At 45.5% G+C, this 22,895-nt stretch overlaps 1 long non-coding RNA gene across 1 annotated transcript; it reads left to right on the top strand.

The window, feature by feature from the left end:
* The first annotated feature begins 859 nt into the window (after window positions 1-859).
* Window positions 860-3,656, top strand: LOC117356408. The gene is made up of 2 exons (XR_004538635.1): window positions 860-2,484; window positions 2,515-3,656. It is a non-coding gene; the product is annotated as an uncharacterized LOC117356408 (long non-coding RNA).
* The last annotated feature ends 19,239 nt before the right edge of the window (window positions 3,657-22,895 follow it).

Below are 22,895 nucleotides of genomic sequence, written 5' to 3'. Positions count from 1 at the left end.
CCTCTCTTTCTTACCCAAGCTAGTTGAATGTGTGGTTTACCGCCATTGCCTTGACTTTCTGTCATCCCTAGCTATTCTTGACCCACTTCAATCAGGCTTCCGCCCCTGCACTCTACAGAAAATATCTTTGATAAAGTCTCCAGTGACCTCTCCCTGGCCAGATCCAAAGGCTTCTATTCTATCATCATCCTTCTCAATCTGTCTGCTGCTTTTGACACTGTAGATCACTGTCCTCACTTGGATTTCAGGGCTCTGTTCTCTTCTTACTCTTATATTGCACCTTTAGTGTATGCAGTCATGGATCCCCCTCCACTGCTATCCCACTATCTTCTTTTCTCTATCTATACTCATTCCCTTGGTGCTCTGATTTCTTCCCATGGTTTTCAGTATCACCTCTATGCTGATGACTCCCAGATCTACCCCTCTCCACCAGGAATCCAGGCGCAAGTCTTAGCCTGCTTGTCCAACATTTCCGGATGTCTCACCACCACTTAAAACTGAATGTGATCAAGACTGAGCTAATTTATCCTTCCACCTAAACCTACCTCTTTGCTTCCCCTACTCTCTTATCTCGGTGGATAACATACTCATCCTCCCTGTCTCATTAGCTCAGAACCTCGGGGTCATCTTGTCTCTCTTTCTCTGCACAAATCCAACAGACCACCAAAACCTGTTGTTTCTTTCTCTGTAATATCACCAAAATCCAACCTTTCCTCTCTGAGCACACTACAAAACCCTTATCCACACTCTTATCACCTCATACCTAGACTACTGTAACTTGCTTCTCACAGGTCTTCCACTTACCATCTCTCTTTCCTTTCATTCTGTTCAAAATTCTGCTGCACGACTTATATGCTGCTAGAGTTGCTATGCTCACATCACCCCTCTCCTCATTGGCTCCCTATCCATTTCCGCATACAGTTCAAGCTTACAAATGCATTCACTCCACATCCCTGCAATATCTCTCCTCTCTTATCTCTCACTATATTCCTCCTCAGTAACTCTGCTCATTGCATTAGTCTCTCCTGTCTGTACCCTTCTCCTCTACTGCCAGTTCCAAGCTATGTCCTTTCTCTCTTGCTGCACCTTACACCTTGAGCAGACTGCCTAAGTCTATACGTCAAGTTCTGTCTCTAGTAGTATTCAAATCCAGGCTAAAAGTCCACTTTCTCAAAATTGCTTTTAACTCGCTTATAAAGCACCATGCCTGTTTTATCATTTTCCTCTCTGAGAAACTCCCTGATCCCTTACTTGTCCTGGTTTTCTGTTCTAATTAGAGTGTAAGCTCTACTGAGCAGGGATTGTCTCTTGAGTGTTTAATGTAAAGCGCTGTGTACATCTAGTAGCGCTATTGAAATGATAAGTAATAATAGACAGGACTCACGGGTTTGGTCAGGAAGGCTGTTAGATGGGTGCTCATTTTACAGAATTCATATGTACATTTGGTATGTGACAACAAATGTTCTGTACATGTTTTCTCACATTACCCGCTAAACAGTGAAAGTGGTCTTAAGATAAACAGTTTATGTGGGTAGTGCTAACCTTATCTCTGTTGAACAAGTCCTACATGAAAACTGCTGGATTTCTCTTTGGAACCACAAAGGATGATTGAAATGATCAGAACAGAACTATGTGAAAACATAAGTACAGCCATTTTACATTTTCAAAAACTTGAACTGGATTAAAACATGGTTGATATTTTTAGAGGGCTACTGTTCTTAGGTGAGAGTAGCCTAATGGGTTAGTGCAGTGGCCTGAGAACCAGGGCAACTGCAGCTCCTTGTGTCTGGGCAAGTCACTTAATCCTCCATTACCTCAGGTACAAAATAAGTACCTGTATATAATATGCAAACTGCATAAATGTGGTATATCAAATCCATCTCCTTTCCCTTACTACATAACAATGTGTTAATTTTCTAATTAGGGGTTCTTTGAGGGTATTAGTATTTTTATGGGACTAAAGTAGTACAGTATGGAAATAGTGCAGAAACAGAGTAGAGGATTCAAGAGTGTAATAGAGGAAGTGGTATTTTTCTAGTGTTCATCTAAGAATCACCCAGTTTATTGTTTGTTTGGTATATTTTTGCAGTAGAGGGGTTAGAGTTTCTAACCAATAGTTATGATATCTTTATAGGAAACAAGCCCACATTGGTTATGTATACAATATTTGGTTAGCTTAATTGTAGGCCACTAAAACATTTTATTAAATGTAAAAGATTTTAAATAAAAACAAAAAAAAAAATTAAAGCCCAGCCTGCTCCTGAAGGCCACAAAGAGTGATTGTTTTCTCTGAACCACTGTGCCTGAAAATTTCCCTTGGAAGGGGCCTGGCTTAGCTGATCGTCAGCATCATCGGTGTAAAACCAGTATTATACAACTTTTTAGTTGGTTGGGAAAATGAGTAACAAGTACTCTTCCATTAAAAGCATTGTTAAATACTTTGGCCTAGCATGTTCATGGCCCAGTTATAACAGTATGAATGAGGTTTGGCCCAGTTATAACAGTATGAATGAGGTTTGGCCCAGTTATAACAGTATGAATGAGGTTTGCCTGTCCAAACCTAGAATTTTTGGTTTCTGCCAAAACTGACTCTGCAACAGAAAATGGCTGCTTGGTTTCAGTAGAAACCAAACCAGTAAACAAAAATGCTCCCCCCCCCCCACCACACACACACACACTTGTGGCAGAGGCTCGCTCATGGTTACTCTCTTGCCTGGGCCTACCTTACGAAGATCTAGTGGTCCAGTGGTTTCTGCGGTAGCAGGAATGAATCCCACTAGTCAGGCCTCTGCCCATACTGGTTTCAATCACAAAAGGCTGCTGGAACATCCCACAGCTATCATTTCCATTGGAGCAGCAGCATGAGTTAGGAATGAGTGGGGCTTGAGCCTTCTGCAGAGGCCACTATACTACCAAGGCTTCCTAAGGTAGATCTTGGGGGGGGGGGGGGGGGGGGGGAGGTAAATTTTGGTTTCAGCTGAAAATGCACAGAGATTGTCAGCAAAAACCTGAACTCAGATTTGAGATCAGTTTCAATTCCAAATCTGAAACTGCAACCTATGAATTTAATATCAATTGTGCTTAGATAAAAGTCCAGTTCTTGAAAATGTAACTGGATTTTAATCACCTTTCCAAATCCAAGCTCAAGCCGAATTGTAAACTGAGATACTAGGACCCTGGCCCAGAGAGTGTGTGGTGTGTCTGAAACTGAGGCAATGTAAGACATGCTCAGAATCACAAGAAGAAGCAGTGGAAGAATGAGAATTGAAGCCTGAATGCAGGCTCTCTGATTGAACTAAGAACATAAGAATAGCCTTACTGGGTCAGACCAATGGTCCATCAAGCCCAGTAGCCCGCTCTCATGGTGGCCAATCCAGGTCACTAGTACCTGGCCAAAACCCAAGGAGTAGCAATATTACCCTGTTCTGTGCATTTAACCATTTCAGATCTGTGCTAAAAGAGAACCTTATGTTTAAATGTTGTTCTTCATTTGTTACCTCTTTGTGAATTGTTTCCTTCTCGTTTTAGGTCACACATGCAAAAGCTACAGTAGTAACTATTGGATACTTTCCATAATGTAAAACACATTGGTACTTATGTATTTCACCTTACATTCTTTCTACCCTTTTGAACCTACTAAAGAGAGTAACAACCGTATTTTTGCAAAGTGAATTGGTTGTATGCTTATGTGAAAGGGCAAGAACATGCCATGCTCCTTCTTTAGCAGACCTGTTGGCAACCAACAACCTACTCTTTTCTAGAAAGGAGTGTCAAAGCACAGTTCCTGCTTTTGCGTAAAAGATCAAGACGGGGAGGAGGGGTAAAAAAATTCATTTTATGAAGAACCCTGCTTATAGGATATAAAGGGGGACCAGTCCATTGTATTGCACAAGATTTGTATAACCCAGTGTCCTGCAAACTTTTTAAAGCCACGGCACACTAAACTCGGGGCTGCGGCTGGAGGACATCTGGAAATGCGTGGAGGTTGATGCAATGACTTGTGTTGCTGTTCGCACATTTGTGGAGGTCCTCCAGACGGGGCCCTGAGCCTGCAATTACTACACTGTGCGGGGATGCTACAGCAGGAGAGGTGCCATGCCAGATGACTGCCTATAGGACATGCGTCTTGCCATGAGAGGCACGTCCTGAAAGCAGTCAGCTGTTGCCTCTCCTTGTCAGCATCTCGTGGCACGCAGTTTGCGATACACTTGTATGACCGTTTTAATGTGGATTGTAGTAGTAGTTTGTACATAACAAATACCAACACTCAAAATCTTACAGCACAGCAAACATAATCCTGATGAAGTAGTAGTAGTTTGTACACCATATGTTGTTTGATATGTTGCACTATTTTACATAGACAATAGAAATCAGAATGGAGTCATCTGTCAGGCCATGCTCAATTATGGTGGTATTTTAGAAAAGGCTCTGCTTCAAAGACATCTAAAATTTTTAAAAAGATTTGCTGCAGCTAAGCCATTTTTATTTTTTTAAAGTCTACACAGGTACATGTGAGGGCTTCCATGGGTATGCATGTTGAAAAAATGAACAGCAATGATCTTATAGTTTTCATGTGGATGTGGTGGTACTTGCAGCTGCCCCATTTTACAAATCTACACATATAAGTCCGTTCAATAGTGAGGCCATAGTTTTAAACATAATTTCATATTGGAGGCAAAGATAAATTGCCGTATATACTTGAATATAAGATGAGATTTTGGGGCCAAAAAAAGGCCCAAAAATGGGGGTCTCATCTTATATTTGGGTTATCGCCCACCTGCCCCCTTCCCAGACGACTTGCAGGCCTCTGCCGGGCCTGCTGTATGGCCTTGTGGGCCGGGCCAAGATAGGAGGAATCCCTCCCCTCTTCTGTCCCAGCCAACTCTGCCAATTTTTTTTTTTTTTTTTTAACTTCCTCCTGCCTCCCCCCACCTACCTTTTTGAATCCCTGGTGGTCCAGTGGTGTACTGGGCAGGAGTGAGCTTTCTGTGCTGAGCCCCTCCCTGAATGGCTGCCTCAAGTTCTCTTGGCCCAGTATACTGGGCAAGAGCAAGCTTTCGCACTCTTGCCTGCCACTGTGCCACTCACTGAATGGCTGCTGCAAGTTCTCACAAGTCCCAGGTGAGAGAGGGAACAGGGTATAGGGCTAGGTGCAGAGCCTGGGGTGACCCAGGGAACTACAGACCGGTAAGTCTGACCTCGGTTCCGGGGAAAATGGCGAAAGCGCTGATAAAAGATAGCATCGAGGAGCATCTAGAAAGGAATAAACTTTTGATAACAAGCCAACATGGCTTCTGCAAGGGAAGATCGTGCCTGACAAACATTGCAGTTCTTCGAAGGAATTAACAAACGGATGGAACAAAGGGGATCCCATAAACATCGTATACTTAGACTTCCAAAAAGCCTTTGACAATGTACCCCATGAACACCTCCGGAAACTGAAGAACCATGGGGTGGAAGGAGACGTACACAGATGGGTCAGGAATTGGTTGGCGGGTAGGAGTGAAGGGTCACTATTCGGACTGGAGGAGGGACATGAGTGGTGTTCCGCAGGGGTCGGTGCTTGGACCACTGCTATTCAATGTATTTTTAAATGATCTAGAAACAGGGATGAAGTGTGAAGTAATAAAATTCAGACGACACCAAACTAATGGGGCTAGGACTAAAGAAGACTGAAGATTTACAAAGGGACTTGAACAAACTAGGGGAGTGGGCAACGAGATGGCAGATGATGTTTAATGTAGAGAAATGTAAAGTCTTGCACGTAGAAAACAGAAACCCGAGGTACAGCTACACGATGGGAGGGCTGTCATTGAGTGAGAGTACCCAAGAAAGGGATTTGGGGGTAATAGTGGACAAGACAATGAAGCCGTCGGCACAGTCCCAATATTTTAATTGTTGGTTGAATTGTATATAGTGTAGAATTTATACTGATCGATGGCTTGTGAATGGTCTTATGTGGCGACACAACAATCTTCGTCTTATCAGGGTTAAGCTTGATAGAGTAGAATCCATTGGATTTGGCCAGGAACAGGTCATTAGAGACTTTAAGAAGGGCAGTTTCTGTAGAGTGGAGAGGGGAATACACATGTAAATTTAGTCCTACCCACCCACTCCCCTATGACATCACTGTATGGTGTAGATCTCCATGTGCAAATAGCAGCTTTCTGAAAATGGTCATTTGGATATGTTTCTAAAATAATGACCAACGTAGTAAGGAAAAGAAGTGAATGTAAAAAGTATGAATGAACCAGAGCTATTAAACAGCACAGATGTAATCACCAGCTACACAAAAAGCATTAGGGGAAATAAATTAAAACTCCTAAATCCAATGTGTAAGTTTAGATTTTATTATCCTAGCTATCTGAATTTTTACTAGGAAGATTACATTCCTGCAAGCAAAAATATTACAAGCAGCCTGCACAGAATTTAATAAGGGGCATGAGTATAGAGAAAAAGGTGTAACCTTACTTTCGTCCAACTCTCCATATTGAATACCTTCTATATATTGAGCTGCAGGCATCCTGTGGCTGTACCCTATGCAGGATGCCTCCGAGCTGGATTTACGATCGCTACACAAGAAGCAAGGCTGGGGTTCCTCTATAACAGCAGAGCCACAAGATGAATCCCATGCCAGAGCCTATTTACTACAGGTTAATGGCCAAAATTAATACATGATATCCACAGCACTTCCATGTTAACTGTAGAGAGGGGTGGACATTTTGTCATTAATACAGTATCTGAATAGCACAATGCAGTTAGTTACACCTATTACACCTGGTAGAATTATGTGCAATGCAGAATTCTACAGGCACACAAATTTAGCTTTGTTCTGCGCAGAATTTGGCATTGGCACTCCCTCTCTCCATCTGTGACCTGAATTGCTGAAGGTAACATCTGTGTGGGCTCTACAGGATTCATTCTACCATACCACATTCCTGCTTTTGATGATGTCACTTCTTCTTTCTTCACAGGCAGGACCAAGGTAGAGGGAAGACTGCAGAGCCGGCAGCAGGTTGCCTATTGGAACATCGGCATTGCTGAGGTACCCAGGGAGAGCCTTTGGAAGAGGAGCACATGCAAGGCTAGGGCCTCCATTGGAGTGGATGGCATTTGGAGCAGCGGGGATGAGAGGATGGGAAAACCTTTCATTCATGTATAGGTTCTATGGATCTCAATATAAACAACTGGGGAAAATCAAAAGAAAAAAGTTCCTGAAGGCCAATAATACCCTAATACTGATAAAGGAACAATAAAGCTACTTTAAATGCTTTTTAACCTTGAAAAGTGCTCAGACTCCAAAGATGGATCGTAAGAACTCAATATGGGGACAAGCCCCTGTAGAAATTCTTATGGTATCTATCATTGCACCATATAATGGTTAAAGGTGGTTTAAAGTGCTGTTTGAAAAATGTTCATGAATCACTAGTCCATAAAGAAACGTAATGTCCAACTATAAGAATTACAATTTCAAAGGTAGACTTAGCTTGAAAAATATCAACAGCAGAACTATGCTGTTGATATTTTTCAAGCTAAGTCTACCTTTGAAATTGTAATTCTTATAGTTGGACATTACGTTTCTTTATGGACTAGTGATTCATGAACATTTTTCAAACAGCACTTTAAACCACCTTTAACCATTATATGGTGCAATGATAGATACCATAAGAATTTCTACAGGGGCTTGTCCCCATATTGAGTTCTTACGATCCATCTTTGGAGTCTGAGCACTTTTCAAGGTTAAAAGGCATTTAAAGTAGCTTTATTGTTCCTTTATCAGTATTAGGGTAGGTTCTATGGATGACAGTATCAGAGATTGGGGGAGGAGGGAGAAAAAATAAATCCTAGCTTGGGGGAAGGGAAGAGAGGTACTGGATTAGGGATAATGGAGCGAGTGAGAAGTGCTGGCTTGGGGGGGGGGGGACAAGTGAGAGAGAGATGCTAGCTCAGGAAAGAGTTTGAGATGCTGGCTCAAAGGACAGGGATGAAAGATGCTGACTCGGGAGGTTAGGGAAGAGCAAAATGCAGGCTGGGGGGGAATGGTATGTAGTGAGAAATTTTTCACTACAATTTGGTATTTTCTGCATTGAGAAAAACTTGAAAGCTGTTTTCTCTAATGAAAGTATTTAAATTCTGGATAATAATTAGCAAAAATATTGTTAAACTTCCAGAATTCCGGCAGGAGTAACTATTAATTGTATAGCAGAGCTGCAACCCAATTTGGCTCTCAGGATTTCCAAAGCGTGCATGATCTCTGTTTCATACAGTGGGGGCAGTACACACATATAGAGCTCATGCATATGGTCTATCAATAAAAATAAAAATAGACAAGAAAATAAGATGTTTAAGATGATACCTTTTTTAAAAAAGAACAATACATTTTTCAAGTATCTTTCAGACAATACCTTATTTAGAAATGAGCAAAGTATCAGAATTTAGAAATGAAACATACAAGCATGCCCATGACAGTTTCTGTATTTACCAAAGATTTACACAGTATACCGGAACCCATCAGGCTATATGCTGGAAACGAAGATGGAAAGCTGACAGGATTGACAGTCAGTCTAGAGGAGTTATGTAGGCAGATTGATAGGCTTAAGAGCGATAAATCCCCGGGACTGGATGGCATCCACCCGAGGGTCATCAAGGAACTGAAAGGGACCGTAGCTTAACTGCTTCAACTAATAGCCAATCTGTCGATCAAATTGGGAAAGATACTGGAAGGTGGTGAATGTTATGCCAATCTTCAATAAAGGTTTGAGGGGAGATCCGGGAAACTACAGACCGGTGAGTCTGACCTCGGTACTGGGTAAGATGGTAGAGGTGCTGATAAAGTGCCGCATCATTGATCACCTTAACGGATATGGGCTGATGAGGACCAGTCAACATGGTTTTAGCAAAGGCAGATCGTGTTTGACAAACTTGCTACACTTCTTTTAAAGAGTAAACAGGCAGATAGACAAAGGCGACCTGGTCGACATTGTATATCTGGATTTTCAGAAGGTGTTTGACAAGGTTCCGCATGAACGACTACTTCAGAAAATTGCGAGCCATGGAATGGAGGGTGAAATACTCACGTGGATTAAAAACTGGCTTGATTATAGGAAACAGAGAGTGGGGTTAAATGGACAATACTCAGATTGGAGGAGCATCACCAGAGGGGTGTCGCAGGACTCGATGCTTGGACCCGTGCTCTTCAACATCTTTATAAACGGTCTAGACATTGGTACGATGAGTGAGGTAATTTGCAGACGATACGAAGTTATTCAGAGTAATGAAGACACAGGAGGATTGCGAAGATCTGCAACATGACATAATCAGGCTCGAGGAATGGGCATCGACATGGCAGATGAGATTCAACGTGGATAAGTGTTAAGTGATGCATGTAGGTAACAAAAATCTCATGCATGAATACAGGATGTCCGGGGTGGTACTTGGAGAGACCTCCCAGGAATAAGACTTTGGAGTTCTGATCGACAAGTCGATGAAGCCGTCCGCGCAATGTGTGGTGGTGGCGGCGAAAAGGGCAAACAGAATGCTAGGAATGATAAAGAAGGGGATCACAAACAGATCGGAGAAGGTTATCATGCCGTTGTACTGGGCTATAGTGCGCCCTCACCTGGAGTACTGCGTCCAGCACTGATTGCCGTACATGAAGAAGGACATGGTACTACTCGAAAGGGTCTAGAGAAGAGCGACTAAGATGGTTAAGGGACTGGAGGAGTTGCCGTACAGCAAAAGATTAAAGAAACTGGGCCTCTTCTCCAAACAGAGGAGATTGCGAGGGGACATGATCGAAACATTCAAGGTACTGAAGGGAATAGACTTGGTAGGAAGAATGAGAGGGCACTCTCTAAAATTGAAAGGGGATAGATTCCGTACAAACTTAAGGAAGTTTTTTTTCACCCAGAGAGAGGTAGAAAACTGGAACGCTCTTCGGAGTCTGTCATAAGGTAAAACACCCTCCAGGGATTCAAGACAAAGTTAGACAAGTTTATGCTGAATCAGAATGTACGCAGGTAGGGCTGGTCTCAGTTAGGGTGTTGGTCTTTGACCAGAGGGGCCGCTGCATGAGCGGACTGCTGGGCACGATGGACCACTGGTCTGACCCAGCAGCAGCAATTCTTATGTTTTAAAATGTCCTTATAGTATTCTCACCATAAAATCATTGATGCTTGCGTTTATCTTGCAGAGTGCTGTCTGACAGAAATGGTATCCTGGTTAACACTGGTGCTTGTGTAGCATGATGCTTGTCTTAAGGTATCTTGTTCTGTTTCAATATATTACCTTTAAAAGTGGACCAAACAGCCACACACTACTTTATGCATGCATATTGTAAAAATCCTGAAACCATGATTGGGTTGTGCACCCCTGCTATAAAAGGATCCATGAAAGAGACAAGGAAACAAACCCCATGGAAAACAAAGTGCAAAGGGCTAGATTCACTAAGCGCACCGGTTGTGTCCTGACCAGTTTGCGACCCTGACCCGATTCACTAACCTTCTACCCAATCCACTCTGCACATGCAAATGAGGAGAAATGGCATGCAAAGTAGGAAGGCAGCGATTCACTAAACTAAAGAAGGAACACTGATTGGGCTGGCCGTTCCAAAAAGAAGTGACTGCTGAGGACCAGTCGCTCACGTCCTTGCCGACTGTCCTGCTCTCTGCCACCCTGAAATCCCAGTATCAAAAAAATAAAACCAACAAAATAAAACGTCACACGCCGTAGTGCAGCCCCGCTTTAAACCCATTTTAAACACATCTGTTCTCTGCCGCCCTTCCCTGCAGTGCGAGCCTGTGGTTTAACCCGTGGGTTTAAAGTAGGGCTGCACTAAGGCGTGTTCTGTTCCAGACGAACAGGACGCGCCATAGTGCAGCCCCGCTTTACAACCATGGGTAAAAGCCACGGGCTCATGAGTAACTGGTAACCTTCGCTTCCTGCCCGATCGTAGGGTCCCAGACTCCACTAAGCACGTCAACTGAACTGAAGTATCACATCCCTTCACTTTTCTTAAGACAGGAAAATCAGACAAGCTAGAAATCAAAAAAATTTTTTCCAATCCACATATCGTGGGGCCAGTGAGTACAATCACCCCTCCCTCTTTCGTTTTGACCTCAAGTTTGCACAGAGAGCAGGCACATGCGTGGACCACATCTACAAGCAAAGAGGATGGTCTGCGCATGTGTCTGGATCGCTCTGCAGTGATCTGTGAGGTCGCTGTGGGGCATGCTTCTGATCACCTAATTTGCATGAGGACTCTTTAATGAAACGGTCACCCGGCAACGGTCGCCATGGATTGGATTGGAAAGGAGAGTTTAGTGAATCTGGGCCAAAGTGTTTTTTTGTTAAAAAATCCTCCATCATTGAGACTTTCTTTGAATATAGCACTGGTTGTTGTGTCCTATTCCATCCCACCTTTGTGTACTTTCTTCCCCTGCTATAAAAGGCATGATTTCTGCCTCTTTTCTACTAACATGTGCTAAGTGTCCTGTCAACGTGTTAACTGCCACATTAACAGGCAGGAGGTGTGATAGTACTGTACATTTAACACAATTTAGGAACTGGCACCTGCATTTTTTATTATTTTAATAACAATAAATACTTGCTAGCATTGATAAAAGAAAAAAAGATAGATTATTTTTGTTTATTCATTCAAATTTTCTATACCATTTTCTCAGGGGAGCTCAGAACAGTTTACATGAATTTATTCATCGTTTATATTAATATATCATTTTTTTAAAAAACATTAAAGGAATTTGCAATTACTCCAACAGAAACAATGTGCTCTAATTTAAATTATTCATATATCGATATTTTAAATTTCCCTATAGAAAGGGGGGATGGAAAGTGTTTTAAGTTATTTAAGATGTCTTAAAAAACAAGTCAATTAGGAAAAAAAAGCAGTATTTTGCATAGTACTGGACAGAGATCACATTACATCAATATCTGTCACAAGCCTTCATGATGCTTCACATAAAAAGTCAGATTCTCCCGGTCTGCACCAGTTCTAAGTCAACTATGAAGGGGGGATGGCTGGTGTGGCATAGCAGTTCACCTGCTTTATACCTCAGTTGACCATCCCAACTTTTAGAATCAGAAGTTATGGATTGGACTTGCTGATTTCCCTTAGCTATATTGTTTTAACATGCTAGATGCATTTTGGAAGCAAAAATGTATAAAATTTACAGACAGAAGCTGATGTGCACAGAGGGAGCTCAGGATGGCATTGCTTTGCCAGCTTGAAATTTTCAGATACTGCGACAATAGCCAAAAAGCAGATAGATGCTAGACTATATAGGAAAAACCAGCACAATAAAGGTGGCATTAATGGTGAGGCCCCACTTGGCGTACTACAGTCATAGTTGAAGGCAAGGTTTTGCTAAGGATATAAAAAAAGTCTTGAATCCATTCAGAGCAAAATGGTATGGGCAATGGTATAGCAAGGGTAGGAGGCGCCCAGGGTGGTGACTTCCTGCCCCCCCTTACCTCTTAAAATCTTTGCCAGCACAAGCAGTTTCTCCAGTCTGCTGCTCGCATTGGCCTTCCCTCCATCACTTCCTGGCCCCACGACCCGGAAGTGATTTCAGAGGGAACAGCAGGCTAGAAATAGAAGTTGCTTACCTGTAACGGTAGTTCTCCTTGGACAGATGGATCTTACAGCCACACAAGTAGGTGACGTCCCCTTGACGGAGCTGACCCGGCAGTCTAAAAGCTGCAAAGCTAAAGAGCTTTGCGCATGTGCTAGCTGTCCCCCCCTCAAGTAGCCCACCTGGCCCCTATATAAGACCACCCCCAACCGGCACACCCAGTTTTTAAAGTTTCCGCGATACAACCCGACTCGGTAGTCTGAACGGGTCCACCCGTTCTCTTATCGCTTCAACTTTTATTTACTTTTTTTTTTTTTTTATATAAACTTTTTTATTCACCCACATGAATGATATACACAGAATCGAGAGAACACAATTATTTTCACAGTACAATGCCTCAATACGTAATATCATGGTAGCACCCAACTAGAAATCCCAGATAACAGTGAGAGTCCAGGCCTGTACTCTGATAGCCTGGAGCCCTCCAAAACCAAACTAGAAACAACCCCCCAACCGCTCCAACCCAACACCCCCCAACCCCAAACCCCCTCCCTCAACCCACTGGCAATACGGGGACAACTGGCTTCCGCAAGCGATTGACCACCTGGCTCTTTATCACAGGGGGCAAAGTATCCAAATAAGAAGCCCAAACGGACAGAAAAAGCTTGCTCCGAGAACCAGAAAACCGAGCGGACATGGACTCCCAGACCATTAAAAGATGCAATTTATTGCGCCAATACCAGATGGTGGGTGGGGAGTCCTGAAGCCAATGAGCAAGAATACATTTCTTTCCCACAATATAACCCTTACAAATGAGCAGGCTATCACCTGCCGAAAGTCCGCCCAAATAGCCCTCCGCCAAAAAAATAATCCCTTCCACCGATGAGGGGAGCCGATAACCCACCAAAGATTCCAAATAACATCGGACCTCCATCCAAAAGGCAGAAATAGATGCACACAACCACACCCCATGTGCCAAAGAATTATCAACCTGGTGACATTTCAGACAAATAGCCGTAGGAGCACATCCGAAATAAAAAGCCCGCTGCTGAGAGACATATCCCCGATGTAAAACCCGAAAGTGACATTCCTGGAGCTCGGCGCTCTGCACCACCCGAGGTATCAGGCGCACCAGAGGAGCCAAGGACGCCACCCGCGGGCGACATCCCAGGTCCCGGGCCCAAGATGTCAAAAGCCGCTGATAATCCCGCCGAGGCTGCAAAGCCACTAATCTACGATGATATTGAGAGATAGAAAGCCAATCCCACTGAGCATCGAAGAAAAAGTCGCGTAAAGTGATAGCAAAAGACTGGGTCAATGAGTCCCTGGGCAAGGAGGCTGCATAATGCGAGAGCTGCATATAAGCAAACTGATCCGTCGCACCCAAAGAGCAGGACGCCTGGAGAGTCAAAAAAGGAACAGCGCTACCATCCGTCTGTAGAAACTGCTCCAAAGTTCTGAGCCCCTTCCTCGCCCACCGTTTGAAAACAACATTTTCCTGTCCCGGACTGAATGCCGCATTGCCCACTATGGGCAGCAGAACACAACTAAAAGGCGAGTGACCCCACAACTGAGAAACACATCTCCAAGCCCGACGAAGCGGCTCCACCAAGCAACTACGGGCCCCAGGCCCCAACCGCACCTTCCCATCCCATTGTATAAGATAAGGCAGAGCCCACGGAAAAAATAGTCAACCTCCAGCTCCCGATCGGTATATTGAGAGCTAAGAAAAAGCCAATCCCGGACATGCCGAAGCAAGCAGGCCAAATTATACAAACGAATCGAGGGAAGACCCAATCCTCCCTGTGCCCAGGACCCCTGAAGAAAAGAGCGATGCATTTTCCCTTTCTTACCCCCCCAGCAAAATGAAATCACCAGTCTCTGAAGACCCAGGATATCTTTTTTCAAAAGAAAGAAAGGAAGCGTTTGCAAGACAAATAACCATTTCGGGAAGATAATCATCATGCGAAAAAGATGAACACGGCCCATCAAGGACAGGGGAAGATTCAACCAGCGCCGTAAAAGCCCCTTAGTTTCCTGCAACAAACGATCAACATTCAAACGGTAGATCGCGGAGACATCCATAGACAACAAAATACCAAGGTACCTAAAAGAGGGTCCCGCCCAGCGCAAAGGAAACTCCGGCCCCCACTCCACCCGCAAAGAGTCCGGAGACGCCATAGCCTCCGACTTCTGCTTATTTAAACGGAAACCAGAAAAATCCCCATACTCACGAAAACACTCCAAAAGAGCGGGGAGGGAGGCCCGAGGATCCGTCAAATAGACCAAGAGGTCATCGGCAAAAGCCGCCAGTTTAAAGTGATGAGCCCCCACGACCATTCCCATGATGTCCGGGTTACCCTGCACATCCCGAATGAGAGGATCCAGGGTCAGGACAAATAACAAAGGTGAAAGGGGGCATCCCTGGCGAGTACCCCTACAAATGGGAAAGGGATCAGAAAGGGTATCATTGGCCCACACACGGGCCACTGGGTTTGCATAAAGAGTCCGCACCGCCTGAATGAACCATGGGCCTAGACGTTACACTCGCAGGACCTCAAACATAAAGCCCCAATCCACCTGGTCAAAGGCCTTCTCGGCGTCAAAGCTGATTATCAAAGAAGGCACCTGATCCTGTGCGGTCCGCTCCAACGCCGCCAAAATACGGCGTACATTTTTAGCAATCGCGCGGCCCTTCACAAAGCCCACTTGCTGATCAGAAATAAGACTCGGGAGTACCAAGGCAAGACGGGTGGCCAAAACTTTAGCAAAAAGCTTAGCCTCAAAATTCAACAACGAGATCGGTCTGTACGACTCGGGTCTATTCGAATCCTTCCCAGGTTTCAACAGAACAATAATCTGAGCTACATTCAAGTGGCGAGGGAGCTCCCCCAATCCGACCGCCTCGTTAAACACCGAAGCCAACAAAGGCGCCACCTCAGCTCGCAATATCTTATAAAACTCACTACGTAGCCCATCCGGGCCAGGAGACTTACCCAAAGCGCTAGCCTGGATCTCCCGCTCAATCTCCCCTGCAGTAAACTCAGCCTCCAACTGCACCCGAGAGGAAGCGGAAATAGTCGGGAGATCCCAACCAGCCAAATATACCCCCCCATCTAGCAGAGGGTCAGAGGGAGCAGAATACAGGTTCTCAAAGAAATCCCGCAACTCCCTGTTGATGTCTCCATCAGTATGCACTATCTCCAAGTTCCGCGTCTGCAGAGAAGCAATACGCGAACTACCCCGCTGCTGTCGAGCTAGCTTTGCAAGAAATTTACTACTCTTATTCGCAAAACGATAAAGATGATACCTATAATGCTCCATAGACCGACGAGCGTGTTGGTGTAACAGAGAATTAAGCGAACACTGAGCCTCCAGCAATCTAGCCCTATCCGGGAGTGCCTGGGTAGTGCCGTAGCGTCGACGGAGAGAAGAAACCAGTCTCTCCAGCCGAAGCAGCTCTCGCTTGCGCACTTTACGCTGAAAACTAGCATATGAAATAATCTCACCCCGAAGGACCGCCTTTGCCGTCTCCCAAGCCAACGAAGGAGTACCAAAATGAGCTGCATTTGTGTCCTGAAAAGAGCGCCACCGGGCTACCAGATGTTCATGAAATTTACTATCACGATAAAGGTGGCAAGGAAAGCGCCAACCACGAGGGGTCCCCGGCGTTCGAGATAACTGCCATACCAACGCCACCCAAGCATGGTCCGATACCTCTATAGGCCCCAGCGTAGACTCTACAATCTCTGCAAACAAAGAGCGGGAACAGAGAATATAATCTATACGAGATAAGGAAGCATGGGCCCGAGAAACGTGAGTAAAATCCTTCTCCAAGGGATGCAAGACCCTCCAGGCGTCCACCAAATCAAGGGAAGCACAAAGAATCGCAATTCCAGTAGCAGATTTCCGAGATTCCCTCCCCACCCCAGACGATCTATCCCAAAGAGGATCCGCCACCTCATTGAAATCACCCCCCACCAACAGGGGAACATCTCCATAGACCGACAAAAGGTCTGCTAAACGATGAAAAAAACCCACGCCCGGGCTATTGGGAGCATAAAGGTTGCAGAAAATATAAGGTTTAGAGTTCAAACTAACCGAGGCTATCACATACCTACCCTCCGGGTCCCTAATGACAGTCCGTACCACCAAATGAAGATGTTTACCCACCAAAATAGCCACTCCAGCCTTCTTACCCAACGCAGGGGAATCCAGGACATCCCCCACCCACCAGGTTCGCAGTTTGGCATGCTCCGCAGCAGTCAAATGCGTCTCCTGCAAAAAGGCCACGTCCGCCCGGCACCTCCGCAGCTGTCGAAGCACCTTCTGTCGCTTTATTGGGGAATGAATGCCCCCCACGTTCCAAGATAATAACTTAAGGGACATAAAAATGAAACAAAAATACCCAACAAGGAATCAAAAAATTCAAAAGCCTAGGAAGAGGCGTCCCAGCAAGCCCCCCTCCTAAGGCCACAGCCACGCGGAAGCCAGTGCCAGCAGTCACCCCGAAACAAGAACAACAACCCTCCCCACCCCACCCTCCCCTCCCCCCCAAAACCAATCCACCCCCACCCACCACCCACCCCAACCCAACCCCCAAACCCAACCAGACCAATCCTACCCCTCTAGACTCCTCCCATCCCATCCACCCCAACCCTTCCGGTCCCCACAGGAACCCAATCACTACAGACGCCCCCTTCACAGAAACCCCCCCAAAATAGCAAAAATAACTAGGCAAACCCCAAAGAGCAACCTTGCAGAATTAGAACCCATCTCCCAATCTCAAGACATCCTCATATAATGCCTCACTGGCTCAGGAAGGGCCCCCAACCCAAAGGAACCCAATCCCAGACCCTATCCACCCCCATATATCCCTTGAGGAGGGATACCAAAAACCCCAAACTCATACTCAACAGGAACCACACAACCCCCACTCTAACTCCCCTCCCCCCCTCCTCACCCATCGCATCATACACACCGCCCACCACTCGTCCCCAAGCACGCACCTCACCCCAGGCAACAAGCTCAACAACACCCGCTCCAGAAGGTGAATCAAGGCCACCGTCCATCCAAAACAGCCTGGGCCGCATAGGAATAGAGAGAGGCCCTGGGCACCCTCAAGAAACAAGAAAGCCCCACAAAACCAAGGGCACTGAGACAGCTTATAGCAAAAAGCACAGAGGCTGAGCAGCACCCCAGTCAAGGACAGAAGTCCAACCAAGGTCCCAGCAAAATCCAAGATGGAGTCCCAAGTTGTAGGCGAGCCAGAAGAATGAGGAGCTCCGAAGACAGAAATCCAGCAAAAGTCCAGGAACACCGCGACATCTGGAAGCACAAGATCCGAGCAGTGCCACCATCAAAGACAGAGCCGCACCGGGCCATCCAAGGACCTAACAGAAATCCATGGAGGAGACCAGAGTTGCACCCAAGCCAGAAGAAAGCGTGTCTCTGAAGACCGGCAGCCATCAAGCCGGACCAGCAGTAGAGGAGATCACACCAGCGGCACTAGTAGAAGGCAGGTCCACATTCCACGCATCCAACATGTTTTGCGCCTCCGCCACGGTAGAACAAAACTGAGTAGTGCCATTGTGATGAACCCGCAACCTCGCAGGGTAGAGGAGGGCGAAGCGAACATGGCGGGCCGCCAATGTAGAACACACCGAAGCAAACGCCCGCCGTTGCTGAGCCACTTTTGTAGAATAGTCCTGAAAACAGAGCACCCTGCCGTTTTGATAGGTGAGAGCGCGCTCGCCCCGAGCCGCCTGAAGAATAGACTGTTTGTGAGCATAGTTCAAGATCTTTGCTATTACCACCCGTGGCCGGGCCTGATGAGCTGAGCTGAGACCCAGGCGATGCGCCCTCTCGATACGAAGCGGGCCGAGATCCGCAGGAAAGGTAACGGAGGCAGCTAACCAGGCTTCCAGCGTGCCTCTCAAGTCCCGCTCCGCTACTGCTTCTGGAAAGCCGATAAAACGCAAATTGGACCGGCGTGATCTATTTTCCAGGTCCTCAATGCGATCCTCGAGAGCAGAGATAAGGCGCTGATGTGTTGTCTGGGCATCCTCCACGTGCTGCAGTCTATCCTCCACATCGCTCACCCGCTGCCGGAACGCCGCCGTCTCCTGGCCCATAGCATCCAGCGAGGCCTGGACCACAGCCAGCTTGTGATCCAACGGCAGGAGCTTTTGTTCCAACACGAGCTCCATCGCCGCCGTAACTCCGGCCGTGATTTCAGCTATCCAAGCCGGCCCCCCCCGTAGCTGCTCCAGGACTCGGCGGCGCCGCCATCTTGATTTCCCCTTGCTTGCCGCGGTCCTTTTCTCTGCGGGCCGACTTCAGCGACATGCCACCGCAAAAGTGGCCCGAAACTCGCCCACAGTGTCCGGAGGGGGGAGATATCGGAGGGTCCGGTCCAAAGGCTCAAAAGCCGGAGAATGCCCGAAAAGGGAGGGGAAGCTGCGAAGGGCCGCGGGAGAGAGAGACACAGACCAGCGTCCGTCCCGCTGCACAGCGTCACGGATCCCAAGACTTCTCTATGTAAAGACGCTTATATTCTGTGATCCTAGCTCTCTGGGACAAAACACTGTCTCTCTCAGAAGTACACTGGAAAATCCTTAGAAGCGAGTCCAACCCCAGTGTATCTCCCGGCCACACGTGGCTCCTGTTATTTTTATTTGTACAGCTCGATGTAGTTGCAAACCTCCCCTCTCCTAATGTCCCCTCGGTTCATGGACGGAAATGCTCCCTTACTGTCAGCTGTAGATACGATCCCGTAGCTGTTTCAGGACTCGGTGGCGCCGCCATCTTGACCTCCCCCTGCTTGCCGCGGTCCGTTTCTTTGCGGGCCGATTGCAGCTACATGCCACGGCGAAATCGGCCCGAAACTCGCCCACAGGGTCCGGAGGAGGGGAGGTATCGGAGGGTCCGGTCTGACGCCTCAAAAGCCGGAGATTGCCCGAAAAGGGAGGGGAATCTGCGAAGGGCCGCGGGAGAGACACAGACTAGCGTCTGTCCCGCTGCATGGCGTCACGTGATCCTAACTTTTATTTACTTTTATTCCAACTTAATTTCGATCTAATCAACAATTTTAAAGATATGAAACACTCCAGACCTGGATTCGGGAGCTGCTCCACGTGCGCCTTGAAGATGTCGGCGACGGACCCGCACGCCTCCTGGGGGTCCGTTGCCTGGGTCCCCTCCACCGGAGGTTTCCCTGCGCTCCCTGCGCGAAGTTACACAGGCGCTCGATCGAATTTCGAGCACCTCATCCAAAGGAAGCAAAACTCTCTAACGCGGCCTCCGCTCTCCCCTCCGCCTGTTTGCAAGGGGCATCAGAGCCGCAGGGACTGCCTTACACCCTACCGCGGCACCACTGGGTATGGGGTGTGTGCTAGAAGAGTGGAAAACCTGAATATATATATACCATAGAGATGGAGAGTGAGAAAAATACGATACAGATATTTGAAAAAAAAAAAGCAAAGCATTTATTTTGTAATTTTTAAGTATCAAAGATGGGGAAGATGTAAAACTAAATGATATAAAATTAAACTGCAAGATGGTAAGGATAAAAGCATCAAGAAATAATTTTTCACTGAAAGGGTGGAAGATGCCTTGACTGTGCTCCTGGTGGAGGTGGTCGTGAACAAAAAAAGGAAAATTTCACAAGCTGTGGGAGAAGTACAGAGTATCCTTGTTTAGCAAGAGATGGGATCAAAACAAAGTAATTAAGGGTGTAATCTGCACAGAACAACAGGTATAAAAACAGATTGTGAGCCTACTACTGAAAGGCAGTATATAATTGAAGGTACATAGATAAAAGCGTGCATCATCTAATTGAACAATGATGGCACAGGTGACCTGCCAGTTTTGCACAAAGCTGCAAGTACAACTTGTCTGCCACCTAGCATGTTCTGACACAGTTTTAATTCAGATTTGGTTTTTTAACAAAATTCTAGGCAGTGGGGTAAGGAGAGATCAGAAGGTTCTGAGTTAGACTTTCAAAACCAAGTATGCTCAGTTAAGAACTTTTTCAAGTTACGACTTCTGAGTAAATTATGGCCACTGCTTTTGCAGCTCAATTTTCTAAAGTTCTCCAGAGCCTGGTTTTGCATAGTATAGACCAGTGGTCTCAAACGCAAACCCTTTGCAGGGCCACATTTTGGATTTGTAGGTACTTGGAGGGCCTCAGAATAAATAGTTAATGTCTTATTAAAGAAATTACAATTTTGCATGAGGCAAAACTCTTTATAGTTTATAAACCTTTCCTTTTGGCTAAGTTTTAATAATAATATTGTAATTTATAGCTGGAGAGAAATATGATCAAGAAATTGTTTTATTTTACTTTTATCATTATGATAAACATACCCAGGGCCTCAAAAAAGTACCTGGCGGGCCGCAAGTTTGAGACCACTGGTATAGACTATTGTAGTGTATGTATGGAGGCGTGCCTGCTTCTTTGATACAATCTCTACAGGTTATACAGAATTCTACTGTGCATTTTGAACTCTTGACAAATGTGAACATATTAACATCTTTCTATAGGAAGTTACAAGGCTGACCTTTGATAGAGAATTCAGTTCAAATTGTTGGTGATGGTGCACAAGGCCTCTGCAAGCAATCCTGTCAATATTTGCGTGACCATACACCCAGAACATTGAGAATGAGACTAGGATTACATGAAATTAATCAGCTTGCATAGTAAGTGGAAACGGCGTGCAGTAACTGTGGAGGGCATGCCAAGCGTGTCCTCTACAGCTATTGTACAGAAAGGTTCATTGATATGTGCTATGACCATTTACAGTTGGCGTGGATGACCTCTAAGTCTTCTTTTGAGGAGATGCTAAGTGCATCCATGCGAACTGGAGAAGTAACAGTTAAATCATCTATATTCTGCTATTGCCAACAAATAGTTCATAGCATAGAAACACGATGGCAGATAAAGGCGAAATGGCCCATTCAGTCTTCCCATCCACAAAGTCCACTATCTCCACCTCTCCCTATGGGCCAAGGCTCGTAACATTTGCATCTCCTCTCCCTATTGGTTAAGGCTCTATACACCTGCATTGTGAGGTCATAGAGCTTTATAGTTATAGAAACATGATGGCAGATAAAGGCGAAATGGCCCATTCAGTCTTCCCATCCCATCCCAAGTAGAAATCTTCAGTCTGGAGCCTCTTGTAAGCTGGTAATACCAACAGTTTGGGTGGCATGTCTTGAATTTACTGGTAAAAAAGTTATGCAGTGTCAGCTCTTACTGCTTAGAATATGTTACCACCAGGATTATGCCAACAACACAGTTTGACTCAGTGTAAACGGCTCTTGAAGCAGTACTTGTTTGTGCAGACCAGATGTTTGGTTTTGATGTCTGAACTCTTATTGGGGTTTTTTTGTGTTTATGCTTGGGGGGAGGGGGCAATTATGTATGTATATATGTACACTGCCTTGGAATAAATGAAATCTTAAAATGACTAAGCAAAAATAGCCATATATAAAAAAATTTTTATAGTTTAATTAAACTTAGGGCCTGCTTTACAAAGGCACAGTAGCGGCTGCTGCACGGCAACAGCCCGGAAGCCCAAAGAGATTTAAAGGGCTTTGGGGCTGTTGCCAGCAGCAGCAGCTGGTGCGGCTTTGTAAAACAGGCCCTTAATATACCACTCTGCCCAAAAGGTGTAAGTAGTTTACAATGACAGTATACACAAATTAAGGAACCATTCTCATGGCAAGCTTCATCAGGAGCCCTCAGCGTAACCCAGAGTTCAGCTACAACCCAAAAGCTTGTGTTAAAAAATAGGTTTTCAACTTAAGATCCTGCCACATGTAATGGACAGGCAGGGCTCGTACCTAGTTTCCAAAGTACGTATACCTTTTGTCTTGGCCAATTTTTCTCTCTGCTGGCCTTGTTTCTTAAAGGCTTTCATACTTCATGTCTTTCATGGAAAGACTGGTGCAGAGCCTCTGTAGTGGAGCTTTTAGAATAATGTTCCATAAATTATATGGGATATTTCTAATTACTGTGACATCAGAGGAGGGACGCTGTACAAGTGAAGTCTAAGCTGAACAGTTCAGTACTAGTGTGTGTGAGATATTAGAGAAAGGACTTAAAGCAGCATGTTTTACAGGCAGAGGGTTTTTTAAAAATAGTTTTATTATTCTACATCATTTTAGAAGTACACTGTTTTGTAAAGTATTAATTTTATGCTGCTTATTGCTAAAATTACCATAAAATTTGTAAAATGTTAGTGTACTTCATATTAGTTCACAAGCATGAAGAGCTGCATCAATACGGTGAACAAACTACAG

This window comes from Geotrypetes seraphini, chromosome 3 (assembly GCF_902459505.1).
Source record: "Geotrypetes seraphini chromosome 3, aGeoSer1.1, whole genome shotgun sequence".
NCBI classification, from domain to species: Eukaryota; Metazoa; Chordata; class Amphibia; order Gymnophiona; family Dermophiidae; genus Geotrypetes; species Geotrypetes seraphini.
This window is presented reverse-complemented; position numbering and strand designations above follow the sequence as displayed.